Raw genomic sequence first — 27,902 nt, 5'->3', positions numbered from 1 at the left:
TTTGATTAAGTGTTCAGTATCAGGCAGGAATTCCCTCTTGTGCAATGGGCCTCAAGTCCAATCAAAGAACAGTTGGTTTCCCCCATAACAGACATGCCAATCGCACCTGCTGGTACATTTGGCCTGGCTGGCCAGAGTAGAGCTTACAGGGTCCACAGTTTGTTAACACTGTGGATGATTTTTCCCCTCCAACAGGCTTCATAGGTCTTTTCAGTATCCTGGTACCTGGTCAACAGGAGGGACAGCCCTCCCCCTCCCCCCTCTGGATGTATGTGCCATTTAGTTTTTATTTATTTTAGTTTAGTTTAGTTTAGTTTTGGTTTGGTTTTTCGAGGTAGGGTCTCACTCTAGCCCAGGCTGACCTGGAATTCTCTATGGAGTCTCAGGGTGGCCTCGAACTCACAGCAATCCTCCTACCTCTGCCTCCCGAGTGCTGGGATTAAAGGCATGTGCCACCATGCCTGGCTTTTTCAATTTTATTTTTACTTAGTTATTTATTGAAGAGAGAGAAGGAAAGAGGCAGATATATATAGAGAGAATGGGTGCATCAGGGCCTCCTGCCACTGTAAATGTACTCCAGATGCATGCACCACCCTGTGTATCTGGCTTACATGGGTCCTGGAGAATTGAACCTGAGTCCTTTGACTTTGCAGGCAAGCATCTTAAAAGCCAAGCCAGCTGGGCGTGATGGCGCATGCCTTTAATCCCAGCACTCGGGAGGCAGAGGTAGGAGGATTGATGTGAGTTGGAGGCCACCCTGAGACTCCATAGTGAATTCCAGGTCAGCCTGGGCCAGAGTAAGACCCTACCTCGAAGAAAAAAGAAAAGCCAAGCCATTGCTCCAGCCCAAGTTGTTTTTTTTTTTTTAATCTTAAAGAATAAAGTTTATTTCAAAGTAAGAGGTAAAGGAGAGAGAATAACAGACTCCTCACAGAGAAGGGGATTCCCATTTATTTATTTATTATTTTTTTATTAGTATTTTTTTTGGGGGGGGGGTTGAGGTAGTGTCTCACTTTAGCCCAGACTTACCTGGAATTTACTATGGAGTCTTACGGTGGCCTTGAACTCATGGCAAATCTACCTCTGCCTCCCAAGTTCTGGGATTAAAGGTATATACCACCATGCCTGGCTCCATTTTTATTTATTTGAGAGAGAGAGAGTGAGTGATTATGGTGAAACCAGGATCTCTTGCCACTGAAAGCAAACACCAGTCACATGTGACACTTTGTGCATCTGGCTTCCTGTAGGTGCTGGGGAATTGAACCTGGGCCAGTAGGCTTTGCAGGCAAGCACCTTTAACTGTTGTCATCTCTCCAGCACCCCCCCCACCATTTAAATTTATTTACTTGCATGTGGGCATATATGTGTATGCAGGGTGAGAGTTTCAACTCTGCAAATGAATGTACCACTTTGCATACAGCTTTCCCTGGGTACTGGGAAATTGAACCCGGGCAGACTTTGCAAGAAAGCAAGTTTAACTGTTGAACCAGCTCCCCAGTCCTGCATGATGTGTTTTATATGGGCTGAGATTTTTGAGTCTAATGAAGAGTCATTGGTGGGGATTATGTAAATTTTTCAAACTTTTTATTGATAACTTCCATACATAAAGGCAATAAACACAACCCTCCCCTTAACCTCTCCCAAGTTCCCCCTCCACTGAATCCCTTCTTTCCAACAGTTTCTCTTCTATTTTGATGTCATCATTTTTCCCCTCCTGTTACACAGGTCTTGTGAAGGTAACGTCAGCCACTGTGAGACCATTAATATCAAGACCATTTTGTGTCTGGAAGACAGGATTGTCCTCTGTTTTCTTTGCCTCTTACACTCTTTTGGTTACCTATTCTGCAATGGTCCCTGAGCCTTGGAGGGTATGAAAGAGATGCCTCATTCAGTGCAGAGCACCCCACTGTCACTTCTCAGCACTTTGGTGCGTTTTGAGTCTCCCCAGCTGTGACTGCCATCTGAAAAGAGAATTTTTTTTAATTAATTATTTATTTATTTGACAGCGACAGACACAGAGAGGAAGACAGATAGAGGGAGAGAGAGAGAATGGGCGCGCCAGGGCTTCCAGCCTCTGCAAACGAACTCCAGACGCGTGCGCCCCCTTGTGCATCTGGCTAACGTGGGACCTGGGGAACCGAGCCTCGAACCGGGGTCCTTAGGCTTCACAGGCAAGCGCTTAACCGCTAAGCCATCTCTCCAGCCCGAGAATTTTTTTAAAACTAAAAATGTAAGAATAGAAAAGACTATTATAAAAATAAACTACAATGACTGAGATGGGGAGGTAATATGATGGAGAATGGAATTTCAAAGGGGAAAGTGTCAGGGGGGAGGGAGGGAATTACCATGGGATATTTTTTTGTAATCATGGAAAATGTTAATAAAAATTTAAAAATTAAAAAAATAAAAATAAACTAATTTTTAAAAGTGGTGAGAAGTGGTTTTCCATATAGCCTTTTGTTTACAGTTGGGAAAGGTATGAGAATCTTCTAATCTGTCTATATTTAGAGTTATGTGAGGAGAACTGCAAGCCTTAATTTTTATTATGACAAATTATTTTTCTCTTTGGTTATACTCTACTGTCTCTCCTCTGGGTATTTACAACCGAGTAGGTAGATATTGATGTCTTATTTTAAAAAAAGTGTGCAGCATATTTAATTAGTAATTTTTAAACCCTGGTTACATATTAAACACTAATTTTTTTTTTTTGAGGTAGGGTCTCACTCTAGTTCAGGTTGACCTGGAATTTACTATGGAGTCTCAGGGTGGCCTTGAACTCACGGCAATCCTCCTACCTCTGCCTCCTGAGTGCTGGGATTAAAGGCGTGCACCACCACGCCTGGCTTAAACACTAATATTTTTTTTAAAACTTTGTGATTAAATGAATTTCACAAAGAAGCAGCCTGATAAAAATACATTCTGTATGATTCTGGTTCTATGACATTCTGGAAAAGATAAAAGTACGGAGACAGTAAAAAGATCAGCATTTTCAAGGGGGTGAAATACAATAGGGAATATAGGTAGAAAACACATTGTTAGGTCAGCGAAACTACTCATATAGTGGGTATATGTCACTACATAGTTCTCCAAATACACAAAATCACCTCACCATGAGTCAAACAATAAAAATTATGGACTTTTAGTGCTAGTGATGTGTCATTGTAGTTTCATCATTGCAACAAATGTACCACCTTGGGGAATGTTGATAATGGTAATATTCATGTGTGAAGGCAAGAGGCATATGGAAAACTTTGGAACTTTCTTTTAATTTTTTTTTGTTTATTTTTATTTATTTATTTGAAAGCAACAGACAGAGAAAAGGGGGAGAGAGAGAGAGAGAGAGGATGGGCGTGCCAGGGCCTCCAGCCACTGCAAACGAACTCCAGATGCATGCGCCACCATGTGCATCTGGCTTGCAAGGGTCCTGGGGAATCGAGCCTTAAACTGGGGTCCTTAGGGTTCACAGACAAGCACTTAACCACTAAGCCATCTCTCCAGGCCCCTGACTTTCTTTTAATTAGTAAAACTACTTGAAAAATAATGTTGGGGGTTGAATGGGAGAGATGGGTAAAGTGCTTGCCGTGAAAGTATGAGGGCCTGAGTTTGGATCCCCAATACCCATGCAGAAAAAGCTAGGTACGGTGGTATGTTCTTGTAATACCCACACCAGAGAGGCAGAAACAAGATAATCCCCAGGGCTTGCTGGCTAGCTTGGGAAAAATACCTGTTATTGACTTCTGACTGCCACACATACGTGCACATATAGACATTCACTTGCACACATGTGCCCACACACATACAGCACACACATTACAAATACATACACAAGATAAAAAGTTCATTAACTGAATTTTACATGTTTCTTCTCTTTTGACTTTTCTTTGGGGAGGTGGTAGTTGACCTCAAACTTGCTAAGTAACCAAGGACTTTGAATTCCTGATCCTTCTGCTTCTACTTCCCAAGTGCTGGGGTTTGGGGCAGCTGTTACCACACCAAGCTCTTTGTACATTTTTTTTTTTTTTAAGGTAGGGTCTTGCTATAGCCCAGGCTGACTTAGAATTCACTATGTAGCCTCAGGGTGGCCTTGAACTCACAGCGATCCTCCTACCTCTGCCTCCTGAGTGCTGGGATTAAAGGCGTGCACCACCATGCCCAGCATGTACATATTTTTTTCAAATGTAGCCAGTAGAAAATTTAAAATTGCATATGTAATTAAAAAATAACTTTTACAAAACAAGTGTTAAAATTTCACATTTCTTTTAATTTTCTTGAAGATCTGGCTAATGGAAAAATTTAAATTAAATGGAGGTATGCTATATATGCTCATCGACAAATGTGAAATAAATCTAACCCAAACAGAATTTGATCAATGTTTTCTATAATCCTGTAATTCCTATGCTCCACTAGTGTTGTGAGAATTACTAAGATGTCAGTTTCTGGAGCTGTGAGTGTAGCTCAATGGTAGAACACATACTTAGCCAGTGTGAAGCTCTGGGTTTGATCCATAGCTCTAAACAAGATACCAAAAAATAGGGCTGGAGAGATGGCTTAGCAGTTAAGCGCTTGCCTGTGAAGCCTAAGGACCCCGGTTCGAGGCTCGGTTCCCCAGGTCCCACGTTAGCCAGATGTACAAGGGGGCACACGCATCTGGAGTTCGTTTGCAGAGGCTGGAAGCCCTGGCGTGCCCATTCTCTCTCTCTCCCTCTATCTGTCTTTCTCTCTGTGTCTATCGCTCTCAAATAAATAATAATAATAAAAAAAGATACCAAAAAATAGATGTTAATTTATTCACATGTCTATGAGCTGCTCTATTCTCCATGCTGGTCGCCTCCACTCTCACTACAGATAGTATTTCCTCATGGAGTGGAAAATACAGGCATCCACAGCTACCTTGGTCAGTGTCTTTAACAACCACATGGACAACTTGCTTTCTTGATTCCAATTTGAAAATCCAGACGAAGGTCTCTGACTTTACTGGTGTATGTCAGGTGCCTGTCCCTGGATCTGTCAAATGTGACCAGGGTGGTAAGATCATGTAAGTTCTGAAGTCTGGCCATAGCCATGTGGGGTGGTGGCTGGGATGGGGATACCAAATTTTAGGCAAGAGAGCTGTTGTAGAAGGTAATATCACAGACATCTGTAATTCATAACAATTTTTGTAGTATGACAATGTATGTAGTTAATTTACATAATCAACTATATCTCACATCAATTATAATAATTATTATTTTAAAATATTTTATTTATTTACTTATTTGAGAGGGAGAGGCAGATAGATGATAGGCAGGTAGGTAGGTAGATAGAAAAACAGACAGACAGGTGGATAGATAGACAGATAGATAGATAGATAGATAAAATGGGTGTACCAGGGCCTTCAACCACTGTAAGTGAACTTCAGACACATGCTACACCTTGTGCATCTGGCCTGGGGAATCAAACCTGGGTCTTTTAATGACCACATTATTGATAAAATTTCAGAAAGTGTTAATGGTGGAAATGTTGGAAGCAGGCATTGTCATCAACTACTGCTCACCTCACAAAAAAGACAATCAGACATCACTACTGATCCATGGAAGTACTTGTTGCCACTTAGGAGGTTTTGTTGCAAAAACAAATTTTTTTTTTAAATCAGAACTGAATTTAGTCAAACCTCTGGACCTGATGTGTAGTTTATAAGTGATAAAGGAAAGAGAGAAAGATCATTTGATGCCACTGAAAGGTGATGGACAAAACCCAGGCATGTGAGACTCTTGAGGATGAACAGCTGGCTGCTTTTACATATGGCTTGCAACAACAGCAGCCCAATATGGAGGAGGTGAGGACTATAGATTCAAAGAGGCTTACCAAATACCAGGAGATATGCTATGAGGACTTTATTTAGCTTGGGCCCTGATTTCAAAAAGCGACTTAGTGGAAGGAGGGAAGGAAGGGGAGGGGAGCGAGATTCTCAGCGGAGTAGGAAAGGAAGGCCCTTTCTCCTGCAGCTCTTGCAGATCATAGGCCCACAGTGGCCCAGTGCTGAAGAATCCAGGAGGCAACCTGAAGTCACATAATTAAATTCCCTAACTTTATAGCAGGATGAAAATTGAGATGAGCCAGGTGTGGTGGTGCACACCTTTAATCCCAGCACTTGGGAGCCAGAGGTAGGAGGATTACTGTGAGTTCAAGGCCACCCTGAGACTCCATAGTGAATTCCGGGTCAGCCTGAACTAGAGTGAAAACCAACCTTGAAAAACAAACAACAACAAAATTATGACGCAAAGGATTCAGTGAGTATAAAAAGCAAGGACTTTGAAATTTTACTACTAGTTATGTGATCTGAGGCAAATTACTCAACTTCTCGGAGCCATCTTTACAACGAGAGGAATAGCACTGGTCAGCCTAACTTCTCACCGGAGTTGTGGCCTGACCGTGTCTGTCCCTTGACCACATGATTGGCTCCAGAGGACTAACTTACGAAAAGGAAGTTGCCTTGAAAGGTTTTCTATTTTTAAATCTGAAACAAGAGTTCCCATAATGTAACACAACTTGCTAGTGATGATAATCTGATTTCCTTAAAGGTCTTTCTGCTAGGTAGAGTAGAAATTTCCAGGTCTTTCTGTTTGGTTAGAGAACATAGTATTTTTAGAAATGTATACACTAAGGAAGATAATTTTCACTACCATGCATTCAATCAACTGTACTGCCCTCCTAGAATTAACCCTATGGCAAGTTTAGTTATCATTACAAAAGCAGTTGCTTTTCCTTCTTTTATCTTTGTTTTCTTCAGATATCAGTTTTAGCAGATGTCTTTTGTCAGAAGCCACTGGCACTTTAAACTTGTCAGCTGATTTGAGGAAGAGCTGTGGATTGTAAACCTACACTATGCCCCATATATACTTGTTGGTAGTATTGAATTTGTTTTCCTTTTTTATATTCATCCTTACTCCTTCCTTCTTTCTCAGTGATTTGGGGAATCTTTCATAAGAAGGGCAAAAAACAAAAGATGTTTCAGCTCCTGTACTTTTTGGTGGAACTGAAGGGGAAACATATGGAATTTATGAATGGAAATGGTAAGTCTAGAAGACTTTATTTACCCTGGTCACCCTGTTCCTCTGCTAATGAATGAGGTCAATGTCACTTAATAAACACTAACGCTGTGCTTCATGTGGAAGAGACAAAGGTGATCTGACACTCTTATCAGTTCAGCACACTTTCAGAGAGAGTTTAGTAGGCTCAGCAGATGGGTATCAGGAGAACTACCATGCAAAGCCAAAACACAGCTGCCGAACAGTAGACAAAAGAAGAGAGAAGCTCTGACAAGATTAGGTGACCTGTCAGAGAGAAAGGGGCTTGTGCTGAGGCCTTGTGGCAGCTTCTTTCAGCAGACTGAGAATGGGAACTTGTCTTGTCACTCAAGACAGTGGGTGGCTTCCATGAAGGCAGAGGGAAAGGACAGGATGCCCTGTAGGAAGGCTGATGTGGCTCCAACTGCCATTTGAGATTCTACCTAAGAGTTCATTCTCACCCTTTGGAAAGAAAATGTGAATGCATCACTTGTGGAGCCTGACTGCAATCCTAGCCCTCAGCAGGCTGAGGCAGGAGGATCACTGCAAGTTTGAGGCCAGCCTCATGTACATAGTGACTTCCAGGCCAGCCAGGGCTACATTGTGAGACCCTGCCTCAAACGAATAAACAAAACCCAAACAAACCAGCATTCAATCAACCTAACAATAGAAAACAATGCAGGCCTTGAGAGATGGCTTAGTGGATAAGGCACTTGTCTGCAAAGCCAAAAGACCCAAGTTCGATTCCCCAGAACACATGTAAGCTGGAGGCACATGGTAGCACTGTGTCTGGAGTTGGTGTGTAGTGGTGAAAGGTCCTGGCATGCCCATTCTCCCTCTCTTTATCTTCCTCTCTCTCTCTCTCTCTTAAATAAATAAAATAACTAAATTAATTAAAGATCAATTGTCAAAGAAATAAAAAAAAAATACAGGGTTCTTTCTGCTTTAGAAGCCATGATTCATCAAGGGCAAGGCCATGTGTACCTTTGTGACATGAGTGTGACCACTCATGCAACACTCATTCAATGAGCCCTACCTTTGTAAGGCTCTGAGAATTGCTGAAGAAAGACCCGGGACTCAAATAGTATGTAAAAGCAAGGAGCGTTTATTCTGCAGAATCAGCCAACATGTGGGGGTCAACCGTTCATACAGAATGGTGACCCTGAGAGGAGCATGCAGGCCCCTTTTAAGCACAGCTAGGGGAATTTTAGGAGGATTAGGTCATCTTCTAATGTGATTGGTTAAGCAAGCAGCAGTTACATTTGTACACCTTTCATTGGCTATGGCTCAGATTTTACCATCCTTGGACATGTTTAGACATGTTTTAGAGACTTTTCAGGAACTGATTCAGCCCTGGAGGCTGCTATCTCAGGCAAGTCCTTTTTCTGGACATAGTCCAGAGGTATTGCAGGAACTGACTCAGGCCCCTGGGTGGCTATCTTCCCCAGCCACATGTCAGGGTTACTGTTGATTAACAGCCCCTTGTTCATGGTTTTTCCCAGAAGTCTTGCCTGCTTCCCCAAGAAACTGAAACTTAGGCCTAGCTGTAAACTGGAGGAGCAAATTTGATCCTCTCATCTTGTACTCTGCACTGGACAGAATAAAGCAGTAAATAAGGCAGCCAGGTTCCCTGAATTCACAAGCTTGCATTTTCACTAGGGAAACAGTCTTTAAACATCTCATTGCACAATTGTAGCTGTAATAAACAATGTCATCTGGGCATTAAGGAAGTCTTCCTTGAAGAAGTGGCATTTGAGCTGAACACCGGAGAGAGGGAAGTGGAGCAGACACTAGGGTTAGGCGTATAGACGGAGGGCAGCAGGCTGGTGGTTCTGTCATTGTGGGTGGCCCACAAAGAGCAGAGAAGCTAAGGGGGTGGGAGAAAACTTCTCTGTGTGCGGCCCTGCAGGCCCCATTCATCATTTGGGTCATTACCCATGCTCACCAGGGAGCAACACATTTTTTGAGAGGTTGCTCCAAGGGCAAAAATGGAGAAAAGAGCTTAGTGAGACAACCATAGATGGGGAAAGAAGGGTCACAGGCTGCTGAGATGCTTGTTTTGAAACTCCAGGCAAAGAAGTGAGGGTGACTTGTTCTAGAATGGGGTTGGGGAGGGCGGGAAGAAAGGTGAGGAAGTGGAGGGGCAAGGTCTGAAGAGAGAGAAGGGCTGGATGAGATCTATCTCTTGTAGTGTCTTTTCCTTCATACCAGAATTATCACCCTCCAAGTCAGGCCTACAGCCAGACCCAAACTCTAACAGTCACTTTTCCCTCATCTACACGCACTGCTGCTGTGCAAGAGTTCCTGTGACATGGTGCATTCCTTTCACAGAACCTAAACCACGAGAAAGGACTCCAGGAAGTTATAAAAGAAAATGAGAAACCTGTGATTAGCCATTACAAAAAGAAGGACTTGTACATGGGCTGACAGGACTGTGTTAGAGAAATACATGAATGAGTCTCCCGTGTCCTCTGTGTGGGGTAGAGATGAAATAGCCCTTTAGAAGAAAATTGTAGCTACAACTATGTTTGTTGTTCTTATCTACTGAAGCCACACCTAGTAGTAAGGCTTGGACATAATAGGCATTGGGTAAATATTTGTTGAATTGAAGCATCACTCCAACAAGGCATAGAACAGGGCTATTCCAAGGTCCCTAGGGCTGTATATTTATAGCACAAATTACTTAGAGTCCTTAATGTTTTAAAATTTATTTAAAAAAATATTTTTTTTACTTATTTGCAAGCAGAGAGGGAAAGAGAGACAGACAGACAGACAGACAGACACACACACACACACACACACACACACACACACACGAGACAGAGAGAAGGAGCATGCTGTGCCTCTACCTGTTGCAAACGAATTCCAGATTCATGCACCACTTAAGGCATCTGGCTTTATGTGAATCCTGGGGAATTGAACTTGGGTTGTTAGATTTTGCTGGCAAGCACCTTAACCACTGAGCAATCTCTTCAGCCCTATTTTTTTTTAATTTTTATTTATTTATTTATTTGAGAGCAACAGACACAGAGAGAAAGACAGATAGAGGGAGAGAGAGAGAATGGGCGCGCCAGGGCTTCCAGCCCCTGCAAACGAACTCCAGACGCGTGCGCCCCCTTGTGCATCTGGCTAACGTGGGACCTGGGGAACCGAGCCTCGAACAGGGGTCCTTAGGCTTCACAGGCAAGCGCTTAACCACTAAGCCATCTCTCCAGCCCTTCAGCCCTATTTTTAAATTTTGACACTTTCATACATATGTAAAATGCAGTTTGATCCCATTCCTCCCAATTCCCTTCTCTTCCCAGCTCACTAAAACCCTTTTCTTCCCATTATATGCCCAACCCACTTTCATGCCTTATTTATTTTATTTTGTTGATTGATTTATTTTTGCCCACTCATTTAAATTAGGGTTGCTTACATAATCATGGATGGGAAATTCTTTACTGGAGAATGAGATTTTTTTTAGTGACCACAACATTAAGGAACATGATTTTCCCTCTCCCAGCAATCATTAGTTTCCACTGTTTACTCTGGTAGGTTCAGGGTCTCATGGACTCCTCCATCATGTATGATGAAATATTGACAGTGTCAGTCATGCATAGGAAACCACATCTGCCATGTGTTTAGGAATGTAATGGACTTACTGTACCCAAAAAAGCATTCTGAGCCCCACTTCCCATCCCCCTGCTCTTATATTCTTTCTGCCCCTCATCCATGAGGTTCCTAGAACCTTAGAGGATTTGTTTTAGATGCCATGTTTAGGGCTAAGCACAAACTAGTTGCTTATTCTTGGTACGTTCGCCACCTGTGCATCTCTGTATTCACCTCTACCTTTTGCATAAAGAAACTTCTGTGTTTGAGGTGGCTAGAAGTGCCAATTCATGAAAACAAACTTATGTATTTAGAAGGTAGTTGGTCATGCTGTCCAATTAATGAAACTATAGTCCTATGACCAACATCATGTTAAGAGATGCATAATGGATTCTAAAGACTCTGCCAGAAAACTCCTAGGGCTTATATACACTTAGCAAAGCAGCAGGATACAAAATTAACATAGAAAAACATCAGTAGCTTTTCTGATATGTATATATACCTAGTGCTGACAGCCTGGCCTATACCTACAGTCTGTGGCTGGGGACCTAAGGACTAGGTGGGGGCATACTACTGTGGTTTTATTAATTGTATATTGTATCATTTTTTTTCTTACTATTGAGTAGAATTCCATTGCGTAAATGTACCACAACTTTATTATCCATTCATCCAATGATGGGCACCTGGGTTGATTCCAGTTCTTAGCTAGGTGGACTCTCATGTTTAAATTTGCATTTCCCTATTGGTTATGTATGTTGAACACTTTCTTAAGTGTGTGTTAACCATTGGTAATTCTTCCTCTGAGAACTCCCTATTCAGTTCCCTGCCCCACTTTTGGAGTGCATTGTTTGATTTTTTTTTTAATTTTTGTAGCTTCTAGATATTAGGTTTCTGTCAGTGGTATAACTGATGAGGATTTTCTTCCTTTCCATGAGTAATCTATTGGCTCTGCTTATGGTGTGTCTGGGCAAAAACTTTTGTCTGTGCAAAAGTTTTTTTAGCTTGATGAGATCACATTGGTTGAGTGATTGTTTAATTTCCTGAGCTACTGGGGTTTTTTTTAGAAAGTTTTTCCCATGCCTATATCATGGAGAGTGCCTCCTATTTTTTCTTCCAGTAAGAGAAGAGTTTCAGGTCTTATATTGATGCCTTTAATCCATTTGGACTTGATTTTTGTGTATGGAAAAATGAGTGGTCTAGTTTCATTTTTCTACATATGGTCATCCAATTTGTCCAACACCATTTGTTGAAGATGTTGTCTTTTTGCCAGTCTACATTATTAGCTGCTTTGTCAAAGATCAAGTAGTTGTAGTTACTTGTCCTAAGGTCTGAGTCTTCAATTCTGTTATATTGGCCTGTGTTTCTGTTCTTATGCCAGTACCATGCTGTTTTTGTTACTATGGCTTTGTAATATAGCTTTAGATCAAGTGTCCAGAGGTCTTTCTTTCTTTCTTTCTTTCTTTCTTTCTTTCTTTCTTTCTTTCTTTCTTTCTTCCTTCCTTCCTTTCTTTCTTTCTATCTTTCTTTCTTTTTCTGAGGATATGTTTGGATATCTGAGGCCTTCTGCCATTCCATATGAATGTTGAGATCATTTTTTCAATCTCTGTGAAGAATGATGCTACTATCTTTATTGATATTGCATTATATTGCTTTTGGTAGAATTGCCATTTTCACAATATTAATTCAACTATCGAGGAGCATGGGAGGTCTTTACATCTTCTCAAGTCCTCCTTGATTTCTTTCTTCAGTGTTTTTATGTTTTAATTACATAGGTCTTTCACATCCTTAGTTAGTGTTATTTCAAGGTATTTAATTTGTTTTATTACTATTGAAAATGGGATAGCCTCATTGATTTCTTTATCTGTATATTTGTCCTTTGCATATAAGAAGGCTACTGACTTCTGTGCATTGATATTTTATCCCCCCACTTTATTGAAGGAATTAATCACCTTTAGGAGTTTTGAGATGGAGACTTTTGGGTCACTTATGTATAGGATCATGTCATCTGCAAATAGGGCTAACTTGACTTCTCCCTTTCCAATTTGAATCGCTTTTATTTCTTTCTCCTGTCTTATTGCTTGGGCTAGTACTTTTAGTACTATATTGAAGAACAGTGGTGAGAGTGGCACCCCTGTCTTGTTCCCAATCTCAGTGGGAACTCCTTGAGTCTTTCCACATTAAGTATTATTTGGGATTTGGGTGCTTTATATGTATCCTCTTTGTCTTGAGATATAAACCCTCCATGCCTATTCCTTCCAGCATTTTGATCATGAAGTGGTGTTGTATTTTGTCAAAGGCCTTCTCTGTATCAATTGACATGATCATGTGGTTCTTATGGTTAAGTTTATTTATGTAGTATATTACATTAATGATTTTCATATGTTGAACCATCCCTGCATTCCTGGGATGAAGCATACTTGACAAAAGTGGATAATGCTTTTGATGTATTGTTGAGTTCAGTTTGCAAGGATTTTGTTCAGGATCTTTGCATCTAATTCATTAAGGATATAGGCCTATAGTTTTCTTGTTGCATCTCTGTCTGGTTTTGGTATTAGGGTGATGTTAGCTTCATAAAAGGAGTTGGGGAGGATTCACTAGTCTCCAGTTATGCAAAACAGTTTGAGAAAAATTGGTTTCAGTTCTTCAATGAGGGTTTGATAGAATTCAACTGAGAAGCCATCCAGTCCTGGACTTTTCTTTTGGGGGAGGTTTTTGATTACCTTTTCAATCTCCATGGATGTGATAGGCTTGTTTAGGAGATTACTCTGCTCTGAGTTTAGTTTTGGTAGGTGGCATGTGTCTAGGAATTCATCCATTTTGTCCAGCTTATTTAATTTTGTGGAGTAGAAGTTTTGGAAGTATGTCCTGATGATTCTTCTAATTTCATTGATGTCTGTTGTGCTCTCTCCTTTTTTATTCCTGATTTTGTAAGTTTGAGACTTCTCTTTTTTTGCTTGATCAAATTGGCCTTTCCATCTGGGGCTCTTAGGTTGTATTCTTCTTGTCTTTCCAGTGCCTTTAGGTGGACAGTTAGGTTAGTAATTTGGGATCTCTCTGTCTTTGTTATGAAGACATTTAGTGCTATAAAATTCCTACTTTTAAGACTGTCTTCCTTGTGTCCCATAAGTTTTAGTAGGTTGTATTTTAATTATCATTCAATTCTAGGAATTTTACAATTTCTTTTTTGATTTCTGCCACTCATTCATTGTTTAAAAGTGTGCTGTTTAGCTTTGAGTGGAATGAATTGTGGAAGAAATCAAAAAAGAAATTGTTGATTTCTAGCTTTAAAGCATTGTGATCTGACATGATGCAGGCAGTCACTTCAATTTTCCTGATTTTTTGGAGGCATGCTTTACTGACAACTTCCATAATTGTAAACAATGTCCCATGGTAATTCCCTCCATCTCCCACTTTCCCCTTTGAAACTCCACTCTCTGTCATATCCTCTCCCCCCCTCAATCAGTCTCTTTTTTATTTTGATGTCATGTTATTTTCCTCCTATTATGATGGTCCTGTGGAGGTAGTGTCAGGCACTGTGAGGTCATGGAGATCCAGGCCATGTTGTAAGATCCAGGAGCATGTTGTAAGGAGTCCTACCCTTCCTTTGGCTCTTACATTCTTTCTGCCACCTCTTCTGCAATGGACCCTGAGCCTTGGAAGGCGTGATAGAGATATTGCAGTGCTGAACACTCCTCTGCCACTCCTTCTCAGCACTCTGGTGTCTTCTGAGTCATCTCAAGGTCACTGCCATCTGACAAGAGAAGCTTTTTCTCTAACCAAAAGTGAGAGTATAACTTGTGTTTTTTGATGGGTGAGTTAAGACCATTACTATTTAAGGTTATTACTGTGAGGTTCAAATTAATCCCTGCTACGATGAGGTACTTTATAGGGTTTGGTACTTCTTTGTGTTTTATATTTTTTTGAGCCTGATCTATTTTTGGTTATTATGATCTTCTTGTTGGCTTTTGAGATTGGTTGTTTGACTCTCCTGCACGGAGTATTCCTTGAAGTATTCTCTGTAGGTTTGGCTTTGTGTTCACATAATCATAGAGTTGACTTTTTTCATGGAAAAATTTCCTTTCACTGTCTATTATGAGGGATACTTTTGCTAGGTAGAGTAGCTTAGGTTGGAAGCCATAGTTTTTTAGACTTTGAAGTGTTCCATTCCAGGCCCTTTTGCTTTTTTAAAGTAAACTCTTAAAGTAATAAAATTTCCTCTTAGGGCCACCTTTTGGTTAGTTTGGTGACATATTTGTCAATCTTGTACAAGTACTTGTTAGTCTTGAATATGTTTCAGTATGTTGGATGATAATTTCCACTCAATTCAAAGATCTTTTGATATCCTTCTTGATTTCTTCTGTGGCCCATTCATTATTCAACAGTGTATTGTTTAAACTCCTGGAGTTTGGATACTTTCTGTAGTTTTATTTGTTAATCTCTAGCTTAATGGCATTATGGTCAGATAAAATAAAAGAGGTTATTTTGATTTTCCTAAATTTGTTGTGACTTGTTTTGTGTCCTAATATGTGACCTGTTTTAGAGGAAGTCCCCTGGACTGCTGAGAAGAATGTGTATCTTCAATAATTTTGGGGTGGAATTTTCTGCACACATCTGTTAGGTCCATTTGCTCTCTGATACCATTTAGCTCCAATGTTTCTCTGTTTATTTTTTGTTTGCTTGATCTGTCTTTTGGAGAGAGTCATGTGTTGAAGACACTGCTGTAGAGAGTTCCTTGGTCAGAAGCAATGCTGTGTGGAATGCCATGATGGTGGATAAGGCATTCTGTAAGCCCATGGATGATAGTTTTGGCAGAAGCACTATATGCAGGAAAGGCAAATGCATACCCTGAATAAGTGTCTATTCCAGTAAGGACAAAACACTGCCCTCTCCATGATGGAAGTGGTCCAATGTAGTCAACCTGCCACCAGGTTGCTGACTGGTCACCCCAAGGAATGCTACCATATCGGGGGCTCAGAGTTGGTCTGTGATGCTGGCAAATTTGGCACTCACCAGTAGCCATAGCCAGGTCAGCCTTAGTTAGTGGAAGTCCATGTTGTTGGGCCAATGCATAACCTGCATCTCAGCTACCATGGCCACATTTTTCATGGGCCCATTGGGCAATGACAGGAATGGCTAAGGGAAGAGGATGACCACTATCCACAGAATGGGTCAGCTTTTCTACTTGGTTGTTAAAGTCATCCTTTGATAAGGTCACCTTCTGATGAGCATTAACATGGGACACAAGTACCTTTATATCCTTTTCCCATTCAGAGAGTTCTATCCACATATACCTTCCCCAAATGTCCTTCTCACCAATTTTGAGTTGTACTCCTTCTAAATCTTGGACCATCCAGCTAAACCACTGGTCACAGCCCACGAATCAGTGTACAACTACACATCTGGCCTTTTTTTTCCCAAGGAAATTGCACAACCATGTGCACTGCTCAAAGTTCTGCCTAGTGTGAAGACTTCCCTTCACCACAGTCCTTCAGAGTTTCCCAGAAAGGGGCTCTAATGATGCAGCTGTCCACTTCTGGGAGGTGCCCACTGAATGTGCTGAACCATCTGTAAACCATGTCCTTGTCCTCTCCTCCTCAGTCAGTTGATCATAGGGCACATCCCATGATGTCATAGGTGCATGCTTGGGGATAGAAGGCATTGTAACAGAAGTAGAAACCATAGGCATTTAGGCAACTTCCTCATGTACCCTACTTGTGCCTTCAGGGCCTGTTTGAGCCCAGTCACATATATACCAGTTCCATTTGATGATAGCTGCTGCTGTGCATGTCCAACTTTATGGCCTGGTGGGTCAGATAGCACCCAGCTCATAATGGCAGCTCGGGTCACATAGTAACTTGATGGCCTATTGTCAAACGTTTAGTTTCCACAAAGGCCCAATAGCAGGCCAAGGGCTGTCTCTCAAAGGGAGAATAATTGTCTGTAGGGCCTTGCTCCAAAATCCGAAGGGCCTCCATTGTGATTCACCTATGGGGGCCTACCAAAGGCTCCAGAAAGCATCCCTATCTGCCACTGACACCTCAAGTACCATCAGATCTGCTGGATCATATGGCCCACGGGGCAGAGCAGCCTGAACAGCAGGCTGGACCTGTTGAAGAGCCTTATCTTGTTCTGGGCCCCACTGAAAACTAGTAGCTTTCCAAGCCACTTGGTATATGGGACAGAGTAAGGCACCCAAATGAGGAATGTACTGTCTCCAAAACCCAAATAGGCTCACCAGAGGTTGTGCTTCTTTCTTAGAGATAGGAGGCACCAGTTGCAACAACTTATCCTTCACCTTAGAAGGAATATCCCTGCATGCCCCACACCACTGAACTCCTAGAAATTTCACTGAGGTGGAAGGTCCTTGAATTTTGGATGGATTTATTTCCCATCCCCTGATGCACATATGCTGTACCAGCAATTCCAGAGTGGTCACCACCTCCTGCTCATTTGATCCAATTAGCATTATGTCATCAATATAATGGACCAATGTGACACCCTGTGGAAGGGACAGGCGATCAAGGTCCCTGCAAACTAAGCTATGACACAGGGCTGGAGCGTTAATATAACCTTGAGGTAAAACAGTAAAGGTGTACTGCTGACCTTGTCAGCTGAAGGCAAATTGCTTCTGGTGATCCTTATGGACAGGTATGGAGAAGAAAGTATTCACAAGATCAATAGCTGCATACCAGGTACCAGGAGATGTGTTAATCTGCTCAAGTAAAGAAACCACATCTGGTATAGCAGCTGCAATTGGAGTCACCACCGGATTAAGTTTCAAATAATCCACCGTCATTCTCCAGGATCTGTCTACTAAACAGGCAAAATAGGAGAGTTAAAGGGAGATGTGGTGGGAACCACCACCCCTGAATCCTTCAAGTCCTTTATATTGGCATTAATTTCTGTAATCCCCCCAGAGGTGCAATACTGTTTTTGGTTCACTATTTTCCCCAGTTGTGGGAACCTCAATGGCTTCCAGTTGGCCTTTCCAACCATAATAGCCCTCACACCACAAGTCAGGGAACCAATGTGGGGGTTCTGCCAACGCCTAAGTGTATCTATCCAACTTATACATTCTGGGACTGGGAAAATTACCACAGGGTGAGTTCGGGGACCCATTGTCAGTCTAACATTTGCCAAAACTCCATTGATCACCTGATCTCCATAGGCACCTACTTTAACTGGAGGGCCATGATGCTTTTTGGGGGTATTCTGGAATCATCATCAATTCAGAGCCAGTGTCTGGTAAATCCCAAAAGGTCTGATTATTACCTTTTCCCCAGTGTACAGTTACCCTAGCAAAAGACCAGTTTCCTTTGGGGAAGGATAGGAGTAAACTTAATATTGAAACTTTTGGGGGTTGTAGAAAGGTCCTTCCTTGAGGGTACCCAGCCACCCCTTCAATCAAGGGACTCAGGACCTGTAAACTGGCTCAAGTCTGGAAACTGATTAAGAGCCCTTGAAAGCCGGGTGTGGTGGTGCACGCCTTTAATCCCAGCACTCAGGAGGCAGAGGTAGTAGGATCACCGAGAGTTCAAGGCCACCCTGAGACTCCATAGTGAATTCCAGGTCAGCCTGGGCTAGAGTGAGACCCTACCTTGTAAAACAAAACAACAACAAAAAAAAAATGTCTTTGATTCTCTGTTGCTATAATTCAAAGTAGCTTTATGTTCCTTTGCTCTGGAACTTTTCTGCTGATATAGATCAAGCAGGAACTCAGTAGGCTTCTTATCTATTTGACTTTTGGGAACACTATGATTAATCAGCCCGTGCCAAAGGTCTATATGAGTCATATCTTTATGTGCATGTCTATTATGAAAAACATGCTCACCTCGCCTTTGGTGATTCAACATTTGCCATTTGGCCCTTGTTACCCTGAGATCCATGATTGGGTACCTTAAGTATGCTGGTGCTTCCCTCACAAATCTGTTTCATATAGTCTTAGTGAAGGGCACATCTTCTGGATGTTCCCAATGTGGGGGCAAGAATGAATTTACATGGCAAATCCACTCCAGCATTCCAAATTCTCTGAACTTTTTAATCCCTTCATCAACATTGAGCTGAGGGCTATCAGGCAGCTTGAGCTCATTCACAGTAGGCCATCTTTGGCTCCATACTTCAGCCAACCAATCAAATAAACTCTTGGCACCTTTTTCAACTGCATGAGTTGCAGTATTAAATGTAAAATCTCTGCGCAATAGGCCCATTTCAGTAAATTCAGCCTGATCTAATCTTATGTTCATTCTTCCATCATCCCATACTCTTAAAACCCATTCCCACACATTTTCCCCATGCTTCTGCCTGTACAAGTTAGAAAACTGAAGTTCTTTAGGGGTATACCTCACTTCCTCTTGTGTCACATTTTCTATCTCACCTTTAGGCAAAGATGGGTGGGAACTGAGAAGCACCAGCACCTCCTGCTGACTCCTCAGACAAAGAGGGATGAATTCCCTCAGGCAAGGGTGTGGAGGTGGGGATACAACTGCTGCTGAGGGAGGGGAGGTCACATTTTCATGCAAAACAACTTCCGAGCCTGAGAGTTTAATGTCCCCAGATTCATCAGGGTCTTCCCACACATCATCATCCCAAGTCACAGGTTCCCACTCTTTTCCAAACAGTGTTGCAGACAGGTTTGCATTATTGGTAGAAATCCCAACCAAGGGGCTAGAGAGATTGCTTAGTGGTTAAGGCACATACCTGCAAAGCCTAAGGACCCAGGTTCTATTCTCCAGGTCCCACATAAGCCAGATGCACATGGTGGTGCATATGTCTGGAGTTTGTTTACAGTGGCTAGAAGCCCTGGCACACCCATTCTCACACTCTATTTCTCTTTCTCTGTATCTAATAAATAAATAAAAATAAATCTTAAAAAAAAAAAAAAAGAAATCCCAACCAAGAGCAGCTTGTGGGGAAAAAGAGGCTTATTTTGGCTTACAAACTTGAGGGGAAGCTCCACAATGGCAGGGTAAAATGATGGCATGAGCAGAGAGTGGACATCACCCCCTGGCCAACATCAGGTGGACAATAGCAACAAGAGAGTGTGCCAAACACTGGCAAGGGGACACTGGCTATAATACCCATAAGTCTGACCCCCAAAATACACTGCCTCCAGGAGATGTTAATTCCCAAATGTCCATCAGCTGTAAACCTAGCAGCCAGAGCACCTAAGTTTATGGGGGACATCTGAATCAAACCACCACAGCTGGTGAAGCTGGGATGTCAGTTTATGTTGCAAGTTAGCTAATCTTACAATGAGAGCTGGAGTTTGGTTTTCTGCAATTTGAGTCCTGTTCTGGCTAGAGAGGAGACTCTCTTCCAGGGCACCCTTAGAAACCTTCAGATCATGTGTGTGGATCTTAAGCTTGGAATTTTCCTTCTTGAGCTTCTGTTGTTCCCACAGTAGTTTGTCCAGTGATGCTAGAAGCAACCAGCAAACGTCATCATTTGTCTTACTCTGCCTCAAATATTCAAATGTTTTAAATACAAAGTCATTAAATTTCTTGCTCTTCACAAGACATGATTCAGGATCACCAAATACATCTATCTCTCGCAGTTCTTTAAATAGTGCACACCATGGATTATTAGTGCTCTCCTTATTACCAGTAGGGCCTTTAGTAGCACTGAAGTTGAAAAGCCAACCCCAGATAGCACCAAGCCCACTAGAGAAATCCATCTTTACAATTTTGTTTCTCTAGAACTACTTCTGCTACCAAAATCTGTATTACTCAGAGTTCTCAAGAGGAACAGAACTGCTAAAATGAATTATATTAAACAGGGAATTTATTAGATTAGCTTATGGTAGTCTAATAGCAATTGCAGGCTCAAGAATCAAGGAACCGGATAGCTGCTCAGTCCACGTGGCCAGGTGCCACAGCAGTCTCCATCCGGCACTGAAGGCCTGGAGGCTTCCTGAGGTTTTTGATCCATGTGGTCTTCAGTCTGCGCTGGTATTCAGTCTATCCCAGAAGGCAGCAAGCAGCTCTGGTAGCCAAGGAAGGGGGCTCATTTCATCCATAGCTTCCTTATGTAAAGTTCCCATCTGAGAGGGGCCACCCACTCTGGGAAAAGGGCTCACTTTGGGGGAAAGACATCCTTCTTCAGTTAATCCTTCCTGGAAGCAACCTCAGAGACCCACCTGAAAGGGATTTCTGTGGATTAGTAAACAGATCAAGCTGACAACACATTAACAATAACACCTGGGTTATGAGCATCCCAGCTGGAGGGGTGGAATTGGAACTCCAGAATTTGTCACTGGTTAGACTTGTCAAACTTGGAGCTAAGGAACTCGATTATTTGCCATGTTTGTTTTAGATACTGTACTGGTTCAATCTTTCCTTGTTGTACCCAATGTCATCTTTTGCAGTGTGAATGTTTATTCTGTACCATTATGATTTTTGGTTTCATAGTTAAGAGTTAAGAAACTCTGGACTATGGGGATGTTTGCAGAGCATTGGTGTTGATAAAAAGTATGCAGACTTTTAAAGTTGGACTGTATAAGCATTACATTTTCCATCATGGATGGCTGTGAGTTTATGGGGGCCAAGGATGGAATGTGGTGGTTTGAATTAGATGTCTCTCATAAATTCATGTGTTCTAAGTGCTAGCTCCCCATCTGGTGGCAACTTGGGAATTGGAGCCTCCTGGAGGCAGTGTATTGTTGGAGGTGGGCTTATGGGTGTTATAGCCAGCCTCCCCTTGCCAGTGTTTGGCACACTCTCCTGTTGCTGTGGTCCATCTGATGTTGGCAAGGAGGCGATGTCCAACCTCTGCTCATGCCATGTTTTCCCCTGCCATCATGGAGCTTCCCCTGAAGCCTATAAGCCAAAATGAACCCTTTCCTCCCATCATCTGCTTTTGGTGGAGTGCTTTCTGCTAGCAGCATGAAGGTAACTGCAACAGGTGGTTATTGAAATCCTTCAGATGCTTGTGTTCTTTTGGATTTCATTCAAATGTTCATTCATTTCATCTGTAAGGTATTGTATATCTCATAATAATGCTTTTGAATTCATTTTCTGGAATTCCTTCTAAGTAGCTCTCATGAGAGGCCTCCACAATGGGACAGGGAATTCTTTGTGATGATATATTGCTTTTGTTGTTGGTGTTACTTGTTTTGCATTGAGGTTTTCCCATCTGCTGACATTCCATTTATCAAGAATGCTGGGGTTGGACTGGAGAGATGGCTCAGCAGTTAAGGCACTTGCCTGCAAAGCCTAATGACCCAGGTTTGATTCCCCAGTACCCATGTAGAGCCAGATGCTCAAAGTGGTTCATGTGTCTGGAGTTTATATGCAGCAGCTGGAGGCCCTGGTGCACCCATTCTCTCTATCTGTCTATATCTCTTTCTGCTTGCAAATAACTAAATAGATTTTTTTAAAAGGTGTTATATGCATTTTTTTAAAAAGAATGCTAGGGTTCATACTAGGTAGCAGCCAGGATAGAAGAGGGATTAGGAGAGCTAGAATCAGGGCTGAACTCACAAGTAGAGTGTGAACTAACATAGGCAGTGAATGAAGACCTCACAAATGGGCTGTGGGGCTTCATAAGGTGTTGCAGCATAGTGGGTGTTCTAGGGATACATGGAGTGATGTGTGTTCACTCATGGAAAGCCAGGAAGGGGCACGCAGAAGGAGGGTGTCCCTGCAGCAGTGGTAGGATGGTGAGCCTGGATGAGTGGATGAAGTGCATGTGGGGGAAGACACAGGGAGTGGGGCCTCCCTATCAGTGAGGAAGTGCACCTGGGTGGGTGGGAAGGATTTGTGGGTGCAGGTGTGAAAGGGCACTAGGGAATGGGGCACTCACTGGCATGACTAAATGGGCAAGCAAGTCTTCAGCCTTTATCATATCATTAGAAAAAGGAGAAGGAAGTAGAGAACAGATAGGAGCTTGGCTGCTATTTAGAAATAAAAACCTAGTGGCTTATAAAGTAAGTTATAGGTCAGGAGTTCTAATGACAACTGGTTGGCCTTTAACAAACCTTTGGCTGCTTTTTGTTTTCTCAGTTTCAAAATAAGGAGATTATATAAGACTGAAACCAGGAACAACTTTTGGTCAAATACAGTGATGGAAAGCCAGGCTCAAAAGTATATCATAGGGCTGGAGAAATGGCTTAGCGGTTAAGCGCTTGCCTGTGAAGCCTAAGGACCCCGGTTCGAGGCTCTGTTCCCCAGGTCCCACGTTAGCCAGATGCACAAGGGGGCGCACGCGTCTGGAGTTCGTTTGCAGAGGCTGGAAGCCCTGGCGCGCCCATTCTCTCTCTCTCCCTCTATCTGTCTTTCTCTCTGTGTCTGTTGCTCTCAAATAAATAAATAAAAAATTTTTAAAAAAGTATATCATAGATTTGAGGGGTGGGGAAAGAAGAGAAAGTAAGCCAATTATTGAAGGCAACAGTGAGCTTACAATCTATGAGACAAGATCCAAATATGGATTTCCTTCTCTGGGCTCCTGATTAGGAATTGACCATAATCACCCATTACCTACTTTTAGGCTATTACCTAAAAAATGTTTTAAATAGTTTTTTATTGACAACTTCCATAATTATACACAATAAACCATGGTAATTTCCTCCCCTCTCCCACTCTCCCTTTCACATGCCCATCTTCCATCATATCCCCTCCCCCTCTCAATTAGTCCTTCTTTTATTTTGATGTCATCTTTTCCTCCTATTATGAGGGTCCTGTGTAGGTAGTACCAGACACTGTAAGGTCATGGATATTTGGATCATTTTGTGTCTGGAAGATAGTCTTGTAAGCAGTCCTGCCATTTCTCTGGCTCTTATAGTCTTTCCGCCACCTCTTCCACAATGGACCCTGAGCCTTGGAAGGTGTGATAGAGATGTCTCATTGCCAAACACTCCTCTATCACTTCTCAGCACTATGGTGCCCTTTGAGTCACCCCAGTGGTCATTGCCACCTGAAAAGAGAAACTTCTCTAAACAAAAGTGAGAGTAGCATTAATACATGGGTATGAACATTAATAGAAATGCTTACAGGGCAGTTTGGTGAGCTAACATATGCATTTAGCCAGACAATAGCAGGTGTTACTCCCCTAGGGTTCATGATCTCCCCCCACCATAGGCTTTTGATTAGGTTTTCAGTACCAGGCATGTAGTCCCTCCCATGGAGCAGGACTCTAGTCCAATTAGAGAGCAGCTGGTTTCCCCCACAATAGACAAGCCACTATTTCACCCATTAGCTCATTTGACCTGGCTGGTAAAACTTAAAGCTTGCAATGTCTATTGTTGTAAAACAAGTATATTTGCTTTAATACAGTCCTTAGTTTCCCAACAACCTCCTTAGAAACGCAGGAAACTAAGTGCTCTGTCCAAGGACTTGAGATTGTGTGAACTTCTTAAGCCCCAGCCTCCTGGGACCCTTCTCCAGGCCGCCAGGCCTCTGGATTCTTTTCTAGGTCCCTCAGTTATCTGCAACGAAGGAAAATATAAGGGGCTGGAGAGATGGTTTTCAAACCTGATGTCCCAAGTTTAATTTCCCAGAGCCCACATAAAGCTAGATTCACAAAGTGGTGCACCGTCTGGAGTTCAGAAGTGGCAGGAGACTCTGACACTTGCTCAAAGAAAAAAAAAAGCCTCTAGAAATAAGTATGACTTTTGCAACTTTTTTAATACATTTTTTGTTTACTTTTATTTATTTATTTAAGAGTGACAGACAGAGAGACAGAAAGAGGAAGATATATATATATATATATATATATATATATATATATATATATATATATACACACACACACACACATACATATACATACATATATATGTAAAAAGAGAGAGAGAGAGAATGGGCACACCAGGGCCTCCAGCCACTGCAAACAAACTCCAGATGCACGTGCCACATTGTGCAAATGGCTTATGTGGGACCTGGGGAACTGAGCCTCGAACCGGGGTCCTTAGGCTTCACAGGCAAGCGCTTAACTCAAAAGCCATCTCTCCAGCCCGATTTTTGCAACTTTTAATGAATTATCTTCTCTACGTGTCGGTGGGTGTACACCTTAGGAGGGTGAGCCGTGAATCTTCCTATCTTCTCCTGCAAGTAACCTCTTCAGCTAGTGAGGTTCACTGGTTTTGGAAAAGAAGAAACTGGAAACTGGGGTTGTGGCAAACAACTATTTCAAAAGAGGTGAAGGCAGGGGTTGGGTCCCCCAGTGTTTCAGTCAGCTCAGAAATGAAGGGCAAACTCTCACAAGCCGCTTACCTTTCTCCTTACTTTTTCATTTTAAATCGAAACATATCAGAAGAGTGAGCAAGTGAAATAACAGAGAGAGATTCTTTTTTAACAAAGAGCTTGTAGATGGGACCAAATATCTCACAAAGAGCCTTTAGATACAGTATAATTCCACTTCTTTATAACAGATATGCTAGTTACTTCTTGGAAAGACCCCAAAGGCCTGGCTCAGGAACAATGGACAATAAACACACTCTTCTTTTAATTCCATTAGTTTAAAACAGGTGGCTTCATCTTTGGTTATAGGAGATTTGGGGGGGGGGGGAGTGGAGTGGGAAGGGAAGTATTTTGTAACATAGAAACATGAAAAACTCCAGTAAACAAACTTAGGGAAACATAAAAAGCATTAAGCTGATTTTATTTGAATCATTTGAGGGACAGACTGGGGCCTAATTTAAATAGCAGTATGGTTTGTCCCATTTCTTCACACAGGGTTTCCATGCTATGCTATAGATTTTCTGGTTTGCCAGTGCCAATATTAGGCTGCTAATGTAGTATCATTACATTATTCTACAGATATTAGAGACATAATTATTCTACTTGGATATGTTCACCTTGTTAGGAACAGAATAATGCATATGGCATTGACACAATCTCTATAAAGAACCATCTACAACTGTGCTATCTAATATGATGTTTGTTATCCACATGTAATTGAATTTGTGAAAATTAACAAAAATTTAAAATTTAGTTTCAGAATTTCAAGCGCCATATTTCTGACCTGTCTTTCCTGTCTTCCTTCCTTCTTTTCTTCTTCCCTCCCTCCCTCCCTCTTATCTTCCTTCTTTTCTTTCATTGGAGTGTGAACCTATAGTTCAAGCTCTGGGGAGGAAGAGTCAGGGAGTGCCTGTAATCCCAACACTAGGAAGATGGAGACAAGCAAATCTCTGAGGCCTGCTGGCGAGCTAGTCTACCAGAATCAGTGAGCTCTGGGTTCAGTGAGAGATCCTTCTCAAAAAATAAAGTGGAGGGACTGGAGAGAAAGTTTAGTGATTGAGGCACTTGCCTGCAAAGCCAGTGGACCCAGGTTTGATTCCCCAGGACCCACTTAATCCAGATGCACAAGGTGGCACATGCATCTGGAGTTCGTTTGCAGTGGCTGGAGGCCCTGGTGAGCCCATTCTTTCTCTCCCTGTCTCTCTCTCTATCTTCCTCTCTTTTTATCTCAAATAAATAAATAATATTAGAAAAAAATAAAGTGGAGCTGCTTTTTCCCTGGAAAACACCAAATGGTAGGTGAGATCCATGTAGCAGGAAGGCGTGGAGGACCTGTCGGGCCTGGGAAGCCATAGTGGCTTCCCTGGAGGTTTCGCAGGGGTCTCCCTCCAAGCTACTGTCGTGGGCATGGGCTTGGCCATGGTGGGGGCTGAGGCCATGGGGCTCGTGGAGGCAAAGCCAAAGACATGGAGAGGATTTCCGTCACCAAACTGGGACGCCTGGTCAAGAACATGAAGATCAAATCCCTGGAGGACATCCATCTGTTGTCCCTGAGTCTGAGTCTGAGATTATTGACTTCTTCCTGGGCGTGTCCCTTAAGGATGAGGTTCTGAAGATCGGGCCAGGGCAGAAGCAGACTCACGCTGGCCAGCCTACTAGGTTCAAGGCTTTTGTCGCCATTGAGGACTACAATGATCACGTCAGCCTGGGTGTCCAGTGCTCTAAGGAGGCAGCCACCGCTATCTGAGGGTCATCATCTTGGCCAAGCTCTCCACTGTGTGGAGAGAGGCTACTGGGGGAACAAGATGGGCACACCCACACAGTCCCCTGAAAGGTGACAGGCCGCTGTGGCCCTGTGCTGGGGGCCTTATCCCTGTGCCCAAGAGGCTGCTGCTGATGGCTGGTACTGACGACTGCTACACTTCAGCCAGGGGCTGCACTGCCACCCTGGGCAACTTTGCCAAGGCCACCTTTGATGCCACCTCCAAGACCTACAGCTCTCTGACCCCCGACCTCTGGAAAGAGACTGTGCTCACCAAGTCTCCCTACCAGGAAGTCACTGACCATCTTGTGAAAACCCACACCAGAGACTCAGTGCAGAGGACGCAGGCTCCACCTGTGGCTACCACATAGGGATTTTATACAGAAAAACAAAAGTGAATTAAGCCTGAAAAAAAAAATAAAGTGGAGAGTATTTGCTTCTGCAGCACGTATACAAAAACGGGAATGATACAGACAAGATTAGCACGGCCCCTGTGCAAGGATGACATGCAAATTTGTGAAGTGGTCCATATTTTCAGCATGCAAGGACATGATCAAGGTCAACAGATTAGCAAAGTAGTCCAGGTTTATGGGAAGAAATATGACATCTTTACTGAGCAGGTACAGAGGCAAAGGGCTAATGGCACAACTGTCCATGTGAGCATTCACACTAGCAAGGTGGTTATCAGCAGATTTAAAAAAACTGGATAAAGAAGATCCTGGAACAGAAAGCCAAAACTCTCCAAGTAGGGAAGGAAAAGGACAAATGCAAAGGAGAAACACTTGAGAAGATGGAGTCATCCTCTGTACAGCTTTTACTGAATGCTTTGGTTAAATAACCCCAGGAGAAAATAAATCAAGTGCAGAAAGACTGAGAAAGTTAGCTGATGTTGCCTCTTACCTATACACACACACGTGCCGCCACATACATGTGTGTGCCCCATACATACTAACACATTCACACATGCATGTACATCACACACATACATGCAAAACAATAGTCACAAGGAGCTAGTGGCTCCCTATTGGACAGCAAAGTCACAGAACATTTGCATCACTGCAGTTCTGCTAGACAGCACTGATTAAGATGCTTCAATTCTCTGTGAGTGTATTGGTTACAAAATGAATTTGTAATTCACTCATGATACCCTTCCTAAATTCTTCTGGCATCACTAAAAAATAATCACAAAGCCAGGGGTGGTGGCACACACCTTTAATCCCAGCTCTTGGGAGGCAGAGGTAGAAGGACTTCCATGAGTTCGAGGCCATCCTGAGTCCACATAGTGAATTCCAGGTCTGTCTGTGCTAGAGTGAAACCCTACCTTGAAAA

At 42.5% G+C, this 27,902-nt stretch overlaps 1 non-coding gene and 1 pseudogene across 1 annotated transcript; both read left to right on the top strand.

Annotated features, from left to right (window-relative positions):
- Window positions 1–5,487: 5,487 nt before the first annotated feature.
- On the top strand, window positions 5,488–26,944 carry LOC101608596 (annotated as a pseudogene).
- A 62-nt stretch (window positions 26,945–27,006) lies between these two features.
- On the top strand, window positions 27,007–27,109 carry LOC123460421. Its single transcript, XR_006636986.1, has one exon. It is a non-coding gene; the product is annotated as a U6 spliceosomal RNA (small nuclear RNA).
- The last annotated feature ends 793 nt before the right edge of the window (window positions 27,110–27,902 follow it).

This window comes from Jaculus jaculus, chromosome 4 (genome assembly GCF_020740685.1).
Source record: "Jaculus jaculus isolate mJacJac1 chromosome 4, mJacJac1.mat.Y.cur, whole genome shotgun sequence".
NCBI classification, from domain to species: Eukaryota; Metazoa; Chordata; class Mammalia; order Rodentia; family Dipodidae; genus Jaculus; species Jaculus jaculus.
This window is presented reverse-complemented; position numbering and strand designations above follow the sequence as displayed.